Here is a 10,317-nt window from a genome sequence, read left to right on the forward strand (position 1 = left end):
CATCTCTCTCCTGACATCCCTCACCACATGCAGAAATGGGTGAACATCACTTGAATTTATTTTTCTTTTAAGAACTTGAGAAGTCTGTTTATATCTGTTCCATTAAACCACTTGCAAGATGAACCCTCTTCCTACCTGAGATTTGTTTTTTGTATATATACAATCAATTATCTTTGTAGGTTAATACTCTCCTAGAATCAGCCCTAGAATATGTCCATATTGTCTATCAATTTCTCAAAAAAATGCATCTTCCCAAGGAAACTCACTTTCAAACTCCTAAGCACTGAACACTCTGCAATGATCAATTGTCTGTTTCAACAGAGAACTCTCCAGGTGTTCTGAAATATAAGCCTTTTGTGGGTATAAAAATATAAACACTGAGATTAATTCATGTAGTCACTACGCCTTGTACCAAAAGAACAAACACATTGTGTCACCCTGAACCACATTATGAGGAAAATCAGTAAATTATGTAACAATTTCAAAAAAATATTGTTACTACAGCCCCTGCTGTAGCTACCCTGAATTATGTATTTAAAGAAACTGACCCATGGAGGGTATCCAAATTTTTTTAAGGAACGCAAGAAAGCAGGTTTTGTATATACCTTGAATGAAATTGAAACCACTTATTGCATTACAACTTTGTATCTTCCAAATAAAATATTAAAATTGACAGTCAGGAAAAGGTCAGTTTCAGAAACTTACTGGTAAACTAAGTTTCTAGTGCATACTGAACCGGTCTCTTACACTATTTAAGAAATGTGGAAAATGTTTCTGGCATCCTTGAATGGAATCATTTTCAATCATTTTTAGTGGTAAATTTGCTCAGAAAAAAAAAAAAAAACAAAAAAAACCCCAAAAACTTAGTCTGAAGTGTCTGGGTGTGTCTACTTTTACATGAATTTTGTATTTGTAAATGTCTAAATTTAAGTGTCCAGTAACACAGGCACAGAAATACTGAAATACTGAAGACTTTTATGCAAATCTAGCTTTCTCTCTTATTTTGTTTAAAAACATAACATTTAGAAGTACTTACCAGAAAGCTTGAGGTCTTAATGAATTTACCCAGTTTCTGAGGGTAAATGCATGATTAGGCTTTGTAACTCCCACAACCTGCCATTTGCTACTATTACTTGTCCAATATCTTAAAAATACAAAGTCAATTGTTTAAAAACAGGGTGGGAGGAAAAGATAAATATAACAGACAGGCAACTTCAATGGCAAACAATTCTTGTGCATTGCCATGCTTCTCAGCTAAAGATCTCCCTTCATAAACAGTCAGCCCTCAAAAATGACATTTTATGGAAAATACTTTTGCAATATTACCAGTGCTGGCCTGGGAGGGTTGTGAAAATGAAAATTCAAATTCATCATCCTTAGAATTAAACTGGAGTTTAATAATTTACCATAAGGAGAAACTCTTATTCATCATTGTTTAATTTAAGTTCAGTGAAATTCAGTTTGGGAAGAAGGGACTCTACTACATTTTTAGACAGGCATATATTATGCATTTATATAGTTAGATATGCATGTATGTAGTTATAATTTGTCATTATATATAGCTTTTAAATATATAAAAATCACAGTAAATCAACATCTTCTTCTGCCATAACAAATGCCACAGCTGGGGGTTCACATATGCTGAAAGAAAAAAACACATCTGTTTTATTACAGGGCTTGACTGCTCAAAATACATCTATGTTTTAACCCTGTTAAAGCATCTTCATTATTATGCAACAAAAGCAATCATATATTTTATTTACATATTATATTTTGAATGTTAGTATTGAGAAAAAAAATCTTAATTTCTTCACCAAAAATGTTTCTGGCCTTTAAGGGTCATTTCTCATTCTCTCCCTCAACTCTTAGCAGTGAGCAGATTCTTAAGAATCAAAAGTGAAAACAAAACCTCTCCTGAGATATTAGAGTCCAAAAGCTGCAAATGATTTTATAAGCCTTGTACATTGATATTCCACAACTGCTGCTCTACAACACCTCCACAGAGTTCTAACAATTTCTTTTTGTCACTTTGTGCGAGGATGAAAATAAGAACAATGAAGAGTGCTTTTTTCTTCTCGAAAATACCACAAAATATTTATGAAATATTTACTATGAAAGATATCTCCTTTCAGCATATACTTCTTTCAAAGGTAATCTCATCATTCCTGTTAAGTCAATTATTTATTGCACAGTCTGCTAAGGTGTAATGTGCCAAGCATGTCAGATGGTCACACAACAGATGTTTGAAAACAAAAGCCAGTTCTGAAGAAGTGACATAACTTTCTAAGCTTTCTTCTAGGTTAAATCTTACCAAAGTGCTTCCTAGGCCCAGTCTAACCTAAATCCTGAGCTTGTGCAATGTGTGACTGGCTTCACCTAACACATACCTTATCTGTAGGGAACTGGAGTTCTAGGATTTGCTTACAGAGTTTTTGTTAAATTCAACCCAGGTTCATCTAGATCACCACTGAAGCAGCAAAGAGGAAGGGGCAGGGTTGGAGAGAGAGCTCTGGGTGATACTGGGATCAGTCTGCTTCCTCCAGCTGCTCCTTCTTTACCATTCCCTTATGCTCATATCTTAACTGCTTAGCAGCTCTCAGGACCTACTCCAGCGCTCCAAAACCTTACTCTGTTATTCATGTGATATGCAGGGGCGTGGCAGTGATCTGAAATAGTCATTGGCAGACAAAAGAGTGGCAGGGGAACAGAGCCTCAGGTATGGCCAAGTGCTCGGCAGTAGCACACACAAGGCTTGGACACTGCCTGTTCTCAGAGCTGCTCCTTCCCCTTCCCATATGGACACAGTCAAAAAAGCCAGCTGGAACAGCTTGAGATTTTATGCAAAAGATCATCTTACAAAATACTGAGCTGTCATACCTCTGCCAGCAGGGCAGAGCTCTACTGGGTCTCCCTGTTCCAAAACTTCATTGCGTAGCAATGAGAAAATTGCAGTTTGTAAGAAGCAAATGCACTTTACTTTGTTCTGGAAAGACACTGTATAAAAATAATAAAGCAATTAATTATAATTCACTTGTAGAGTCTGAGGCACAAGTAACTTACCCTCCTGAAATAGAAAGTAAAAGCAACAACCAAAAAGTTCATATATAGAGCAAGACCTGAGTGTGCATTTGTGTGTGTGTGTTTTGAGCCAAATAATCTCATTGTTGCTTTGAAATAATTAACCCTGCACGTGGGGCTTCATCAGGGAGAGGAAGGGATAAGGGCTGATCAGAAATAAAAGGGAGGAATGAGAAAGAAAACACACTGAACAACTTCTGCTGCTGCAGCATTCCTCAGTCCAGACATGAATCCAAACCTGAAACTGGATTGGAAAATAAATCAGTAAGCCAACACATCATTAAAACAGAAGGAAGAGGCTGTAAATTCATGCTGTCCATTCGAAATTTACTGCAATTGCCTCACATTCACAGTGGCATTTTGAGCTGTGAAGGTGACCTTTGGGTACATTGGGTACCCTGTTGGGGTTCTAGGACAATCAGCACTTTATTTATTGAACAATTCAGCAGGTTTGGGTGTGGTCCTGAGACTGATGGAATACTGGAAAACACAGTGTGACTCTTGGCCTCCCATGTTTTCTTTTTGTTTCTGTCTATTTCTTTATTTTGCAAGATTTGAAAGAATTTCTGAGTTTCTATATTTCTCCTGTTTATGCCTCTGCAGTTTCTACTCAGAAATGTAACAAACTGACAGCCTTCACCTGCAAAAAATTCTCTGTTCTGAGACCTTTTTTTTTTTTTTTTTTTTTTTTTTTTTTAATAAGGAAATAAAAAGGTCGTCTCTCTAGTTTATGGCAGAGAAAAAAGAAATCACTTCTATTTCTCTTTTCTTACCTCCTTTTCCTCCACTCCTGTAAAACCTGAAACACTCTTACAGTCCTAAAAAGAAATATCTTCTGTTTCTTTCTTGAATTCAGTTCATGCCATCACCTTGTCTTAGTAATGGGCCTGAGTCGTAAATGTAAGTACAGATATCTGGGAGTGGAGTTTTTTTTCTGTTTATCCTTTTTTCTTCATGTAGATGTCAAATCCATATGGAAGTCTTTCCAGATGTTCCTCTTTAAATACAAAGATGTCTAAAAAAACTGTGTTTTAAATGTTTGTTTGCTACAGGAGAAACCAATAACCTTAACCTCAAACCTAAGCCAAGTAGAAAAGCAACAATATCACTTTAATATCTTCATTTTAGATCACCTTTTCACATCTCTAGATTCAGCCATGTGAATATAGGCTTTAGAAACTTGTCCCATTTCTATAAATTGCTTTATAATAAAAATGAATAGTCTGCTTACTACAATTTATTGCAGGAAGTAAGATTTTGTAGGGAAAAAAGGAGGGAAAAAGAGTGGGAAAACTGATTATAAAATTCTGAAAATTCTGAAATCTAGTGACAGAGAATCACTATCTTGGTCATGTGGAAGGTGTGGAGGAAAATTGCTAGAATACGTGGTGCATCTAATAAGACTTTGGCCACAGCACTGATGCTGCAATAAGGCAGTCAGTTTATCTCTTAGTATCCTTATCTTACTTCCCAGACAGTTCTCTGGAAGTGCAAACTCACAAAAAGAAGTGTTGAAACAGGCCAGGCTCACTAAGAAAGATGATCTGTGAGAATTCTCCATATTTTCAAAAGAGAGTTTGATGTGAGCACGATTTTCCTGTATGAGCTGGATATTCAGAGAGGGGTTCCCACAGTTTTAAGGCTCGACCCATTTGGCAAAACTCAGAGCAACTGCCTAAATGGGAGTTGCCATTTCTCCATATTTAGTGAACCATTTAATATCCAAATATTCAAAACTGTAAAAAGAAAGACCAATGGTAATATCTTTTCCAGACAGATAATACATCAGTGAGCCTAAGTATTTCAGGAAAAATGATAGTGTCCAGTTAAAGATAAAACCAGCTGCCTTCAGTTTTTCCAGAGGTTCCAGGGTGTTTTTAAACACCTTTTCAGAGACCTAGTACATCCTCTACTTTCACTGCACTGACTGTGTTAATCAAGAAACACTGTACAGTAGTCAGGCATTGACAGGATACAGGAAAAGAGGCAAAAGACAGTCCACACAACATTCAGCAGTAGACAATTCCATATTAAAAGAAGTTAATACCATAATTTGGCAATAAAATATTTATTTGTTCAACCACTAACACAAGCAATAAACTAAGTTGTTTGGAAACAAAAGTTCAGAAATATACAGCCGTAGAAAGTTTGCCCCCACATTCTTAATAAAATTTTTGTGTCCAAATATCTTTTTAATCTAATACCTCCTTAAGAGTTTTAATGTTTCTCAAAGATTAGCTGATGTGTACATAACACTTCACATGGCTCTACCCAAAACAGAAAACTTTTAGATTACTAAAATGTACAATAAAAGGTTACAGGAAAATAACAGGCTTCTTGTTTTTATATCCTCAATTTTTAGGAAAGGAAGATGAATGAAATCCAATTCTATGCAGCTTAGTTCCTGGGATGAATGCCAACCAATCACTCTGTCTCTTATCTTCTCCTTTGACTTTCAGGGCTCTGAAATTATGTCTCTGAAGAATTAGTAAGAAACTTGTATGCTTTAATATAGCTTTCTGTTTATTTTCTCTTCCAAGTGCTGCCTCCAAACCATACCTGTTTTCTCACACTGCTATGGTGGTCTTGAACTGGTAGAAAAAATATGGTAAGCCCTGTTCTCATTTTATCATGATCTACTTCCCTAATCATAGCAATAAGTTACACAAAAACCCCAACATCCATATAATTTATCTTTTCTCCCACATACTTTCTGAGATATTGATCCTTTTAAAAACAATGAGAGAAAACCTTCAGTTTAAAATTTTCAGAATCAGACAAGCACTTCTGCCTCCTGTAATAATAATCTGAATTCAAGAACTTCTTTCTGCTGAAGAAAGTCAGCACATAAACATCCTAAGAAACAGCCTGTAAAACAAGGTATTATGTTCATTGAGCATCACTCTCAGTAAAAACAATTTTAAACAAAAGCAGTACCAAATGGCCAAACTATCATCAATTCTGTCTAGCCACACTTTCTTAACCTGGAATCAAACCATCAGCTTCCTCCAGAGAATAAAAACATCAGAACAATTTATTCAATCCAGTATCAGTAGAGGTGGTGTTGGTCCCTAACCACACACATAATAAGGATATCTGAAACTGCAATACAGTTTTGCAGAGAAAAGCACTAGTGTTTCTGAGTTTATATGAACATCCATCTTCAGCCCTAACAAACTTAGTTTGCATAAGTTTAACTGGGAGCATTTCAGTGTCTTCAGTGAAGTTCAGCTCATTTGCAAGAACAGAGAATTTGGTCATGGAATGTAGATCAACAATTCTTGTGAAAATATTTTTAACAACACATGAAGAATAATTTTTATACAACAACTAAGACTATTAGAAAATTAAGAGTCCTTTTCCATATATATGAGAGAATTACTGCATAATGACAGTTCAGCGATACCTTACAGAAACTACCCAGGGAATACTCTCAGAAAACAAATGCACTGATCCTCAGAGGTAACTGAATGAAAATTGCTGGATTTTGAAGACTATAAACATTCTCATTCTTTTTGTTATTCTTTTGGAGGCCTTGGTTCCTTTCTTTCCAATTTTCCAAGTTTCAATGAAGGGACATCAGACAGTTAAGCAGTACCTTTTACTAAAATATTGTTTTCTGAAAAGCTTCATATGAAACAGGCAAGAGCTTATTGCTAGCAACAATAATATCCTAACAACAGACTCTGTAGTACTTTCATTCCCCCAGCTTTCCCCTTTATGTAGCCATGTCCATCTGCCAGCCGGCCATTCAAACAGGAAAATTCATTAGAATATGATTTATAGTGCATCCACTGAGATCACATTCATTACTATTCTTGGGAGTTATTTCAGCAATATAAAGCAGGCATCATGCTGACTTACCCTACTCCATTATGCTTAGGGGCCTATTGTATTATTAAAGCAGTGGAATGTAGTAAAACCACACCTATTTTAATGTTCATATAAAATATTCATCTCTGTTGGATAAAGGTTTTCATTTTTAATGCATTACATAACATTCCTAACTTTAGTGGCAGAGGCTACAGCTCAGGTTGTTTGAATTTATTTATATTTTTTCAAATGAAAAGAGATTTTCTCTTTGGTTTCTGTAAAAACAAGCAAAACTATTGAGATGTCTACAGCTTCTGTGCTCTATAAAGATTCAGAATGTTTGTTTAATACAAAGGCAGTTTTCATTTAATAACTAGTATATTAAAAGTACAGTTTTCAATTTTCAGATATAGGGGAGGTACCTTATTTCTACTCTGAAAAAAGATACAGATATGTATGATTTCCCAAGAGCCTGACTTCTGTAGGAAGGTAAATCAACATTTCCAAGAGATGTCCAGAATCAGGGGACCAAGCCCATGCAGAATGCCAAGGGGTCATAGCCTCATGCCATCAGGGCCAGAGTGCAGCTGCTCTGAGCACTGCACAAGCACCTAGGCAAGAAAAGCCCTTCCCCTTCTGCCTGGAGCTGAGGGTGCCTGGGCTGCTTGCTTCTCTCACACAGCTTAAGGATGGAATGAGTTAAATATCCCACTTGGCAACTGGACCCCAGATGCAGAGACTCCAGAGAAGGCAATGATGCAAATCCTCATATTGTGAAATATGTACCCTTTCAACTCATTCCCAAAATCCTGATTAGGATTTTGTAGCCTTTATGCATTACTGGCTCCCATTCAGCCAACATCAGCCAAACATCAGGAATCAAACTGCAATGGTGATAAAATCAATTACTTTCTTTTACCCTGTAATTGAGTCTATCAATTACAGATAATGACAAGCAAGGATTTAAAGCTAATGCTGATGGAGAATTGACCTCCTCTGTGTATTCTGTCTGTTTTCCCCACTGTTTTTTCCATATTTGTGTGATCCCTGATTGTGGCTTTCTTATCTGCACATGAGTGTAGGCTGTGGACTTTCTAGAGTGAGACTACCTTTGTTTAAAACTTAGCAGAGTAGGGTCTAGCCAGGATTTGTAGCTGTACTGTAAGGAAAATAAACATTAATAAAAAGATTTAATTTAATTTTCCAACTTAAGAACCAAGAAATTGATTTTATAGGCTATTCTGTTTACCATATTTAGTATAACCACAGGTAGACTTTTTACCACCTCTGACATGTGCTGAGATTCCAGCAATGTTATGATAAAAGACAGGTTGCTTTTGATTTCTTCAAGTTATTTAATGTGTTCAACCCAACATGATAAAAGTAATTTTTAAATGCTGCAATGTATGTCTGGTTCTTTAAATAAAACTCAACATCATACAACTGCATCTGAGGAATTTACAAGGTAAGAGGGAGTTTCAGAAACTTGTTCTGAGATAAAGCTGTCATGTTAGAAGAGAAAGATAGTTCAATACACACATGTGGTGGAAATGTGGCAGTATATCTGGAATATGTCCTCATAAATACCATGCTGTACTGACTGGGTGAAAAACTCTATAACATCAAAGGATGCTTTAGGAGAACACAGTTTCTCGGAAAAATAATTACTGACTTTGGAGTTTAAGTCCCAGAAAAAGATTCAAGATGAGGAAGGAAATTCTTGATACCTTACAATGTACTCAGATCACATAAACATTCCTTCTATTTAAAAACAATCCGTTTGGAATAGGTTTGAGTTGCAATATTTACTTTTATACTTTTTCACTATGTATTCATCATAGTGGTCATTTCTATTTAAAAAACAAATGACATGGAAGAGTCTGGTAACAATATGTCTAATTTGTATTTCATATTTTTTGCAGTATCATTCTTGCAGAACATGAATTTTGAAAAGAGGTTGGTGGAGAGCAGGTCAAATGCTCTGGTATGGGCCTGAGGAACACAATGGGATCTCCTTGGGGACAATTACAATAATAATAATTTTATTATTATAACAATAAAATTACAACAATTCTGCCTGCCAGGCTTCCTTCTTCAGGATATTACTGTAGTGCATCTGAATATGCTTTGACCTGCCTAATGCTTTTTGATTCCCTATCTGGGAACTATTTATTCCTTCATGCATATTTCTGACTTTCCTTTAGGAGAGACATTAAATGATTGAACAAATTTAACCTAATTTTTGATCAGCAGCATTCAATGAATTGCTGAATATGTATTTTTACATCTTGGCTTCACAGAAGCTTTGAATCTGTCAATATAAAATCCTACACAAAACTTTCCCTCTGAAATCTTGGGAAAGTCCTGCTTTCAGTCACTTACCTAAGTACCATCCAGACACAGTTGCTGTAATACTTATAACCAGAACCTACCTTTAATTAAAACCTTATTGCAACAAGAGAAACAGTGGCTTTTTCAGCCAGCCAAGTGGAATCTGCACATTTTGTTTTATAATTCAATTTTTACAGTGCCCTTTCCAGAGGAGACTCTTCTCTCCTGTCTTTGATTATTGCTGGGCTGGTGCCACTATCATGGTTTTGCACCACAAGACCAAATCTGAGTTTTAGCAACACAGAAGAGTGAGCCCAGCTCCTCAATCACTGCAGACTTGTATCTGACAGCACTCTGGAAGCACAGACCTTGCACAAACTGCCAATAAAACCCAACCTTCCCAACTACATTCCTTAAAAGCCACTATTGTTCTCATTCATGATTGAACAGCTCAGCTTTCATTTCAAATGAGAAAAAAAAGAAGCCCAGGCTGCATTGAACAACTTCCAGACATTTCCTATACCCTCAGAGCATTTCAATACCATTGTAAGGCTTTTTAGTGTAGCACCCCTGAAATGGTGATGGTTATTATCGTTTCTGATAGGGCAAAATCTCTCTGATTAATGCCAGCACTATTTTTCTATAATCTTTTAAAAGAAATTTTCCATATGTATTAACTTGCAGAATTGGAAAGGCAGAGCAGTAAATTCATACAAGGCACAATTTTACTGGCAGACAAATAGATGATGGATTAAATCTGGTGTTACTTCAGCTTCTTCAGTAATAAGCCATTTTCATTGTGATCCCAAATTGTTTTTCTAAGTCACATTCTGGGCTTCAAGACAATGCAAGCAGTTATAAATTATTTTCATTCTGTTCTGTGTTATGCTAGAAAAACAATGAGCACCAGGAAGATGTCATGAATGGAAGTGTTTTTAACACAGACATCTTGGTAGTCTTTTTCTCCTATTTCTTGATTATGTTTCTTAATTTATCCCTTTACTAGGATTACTACCTAGAAATAAACTGCAAACTTCCAGAGTGCTAGACACCAAAAAGAGGGCATGGACCTTACCCAGGAGACATTATGATGTA

This window comes from Erithacus rubecula (genome assembly GCF_903797595.1).
Source record: "Erithacus rubecula genome assembly, chromosome: 1".
Taxonomy (NCBI): Eukaryota; Metazoa; Chordata; class Aves; order Passeriformes; family Muscicapidae; genus Erithacus; species Erithacus rubecula.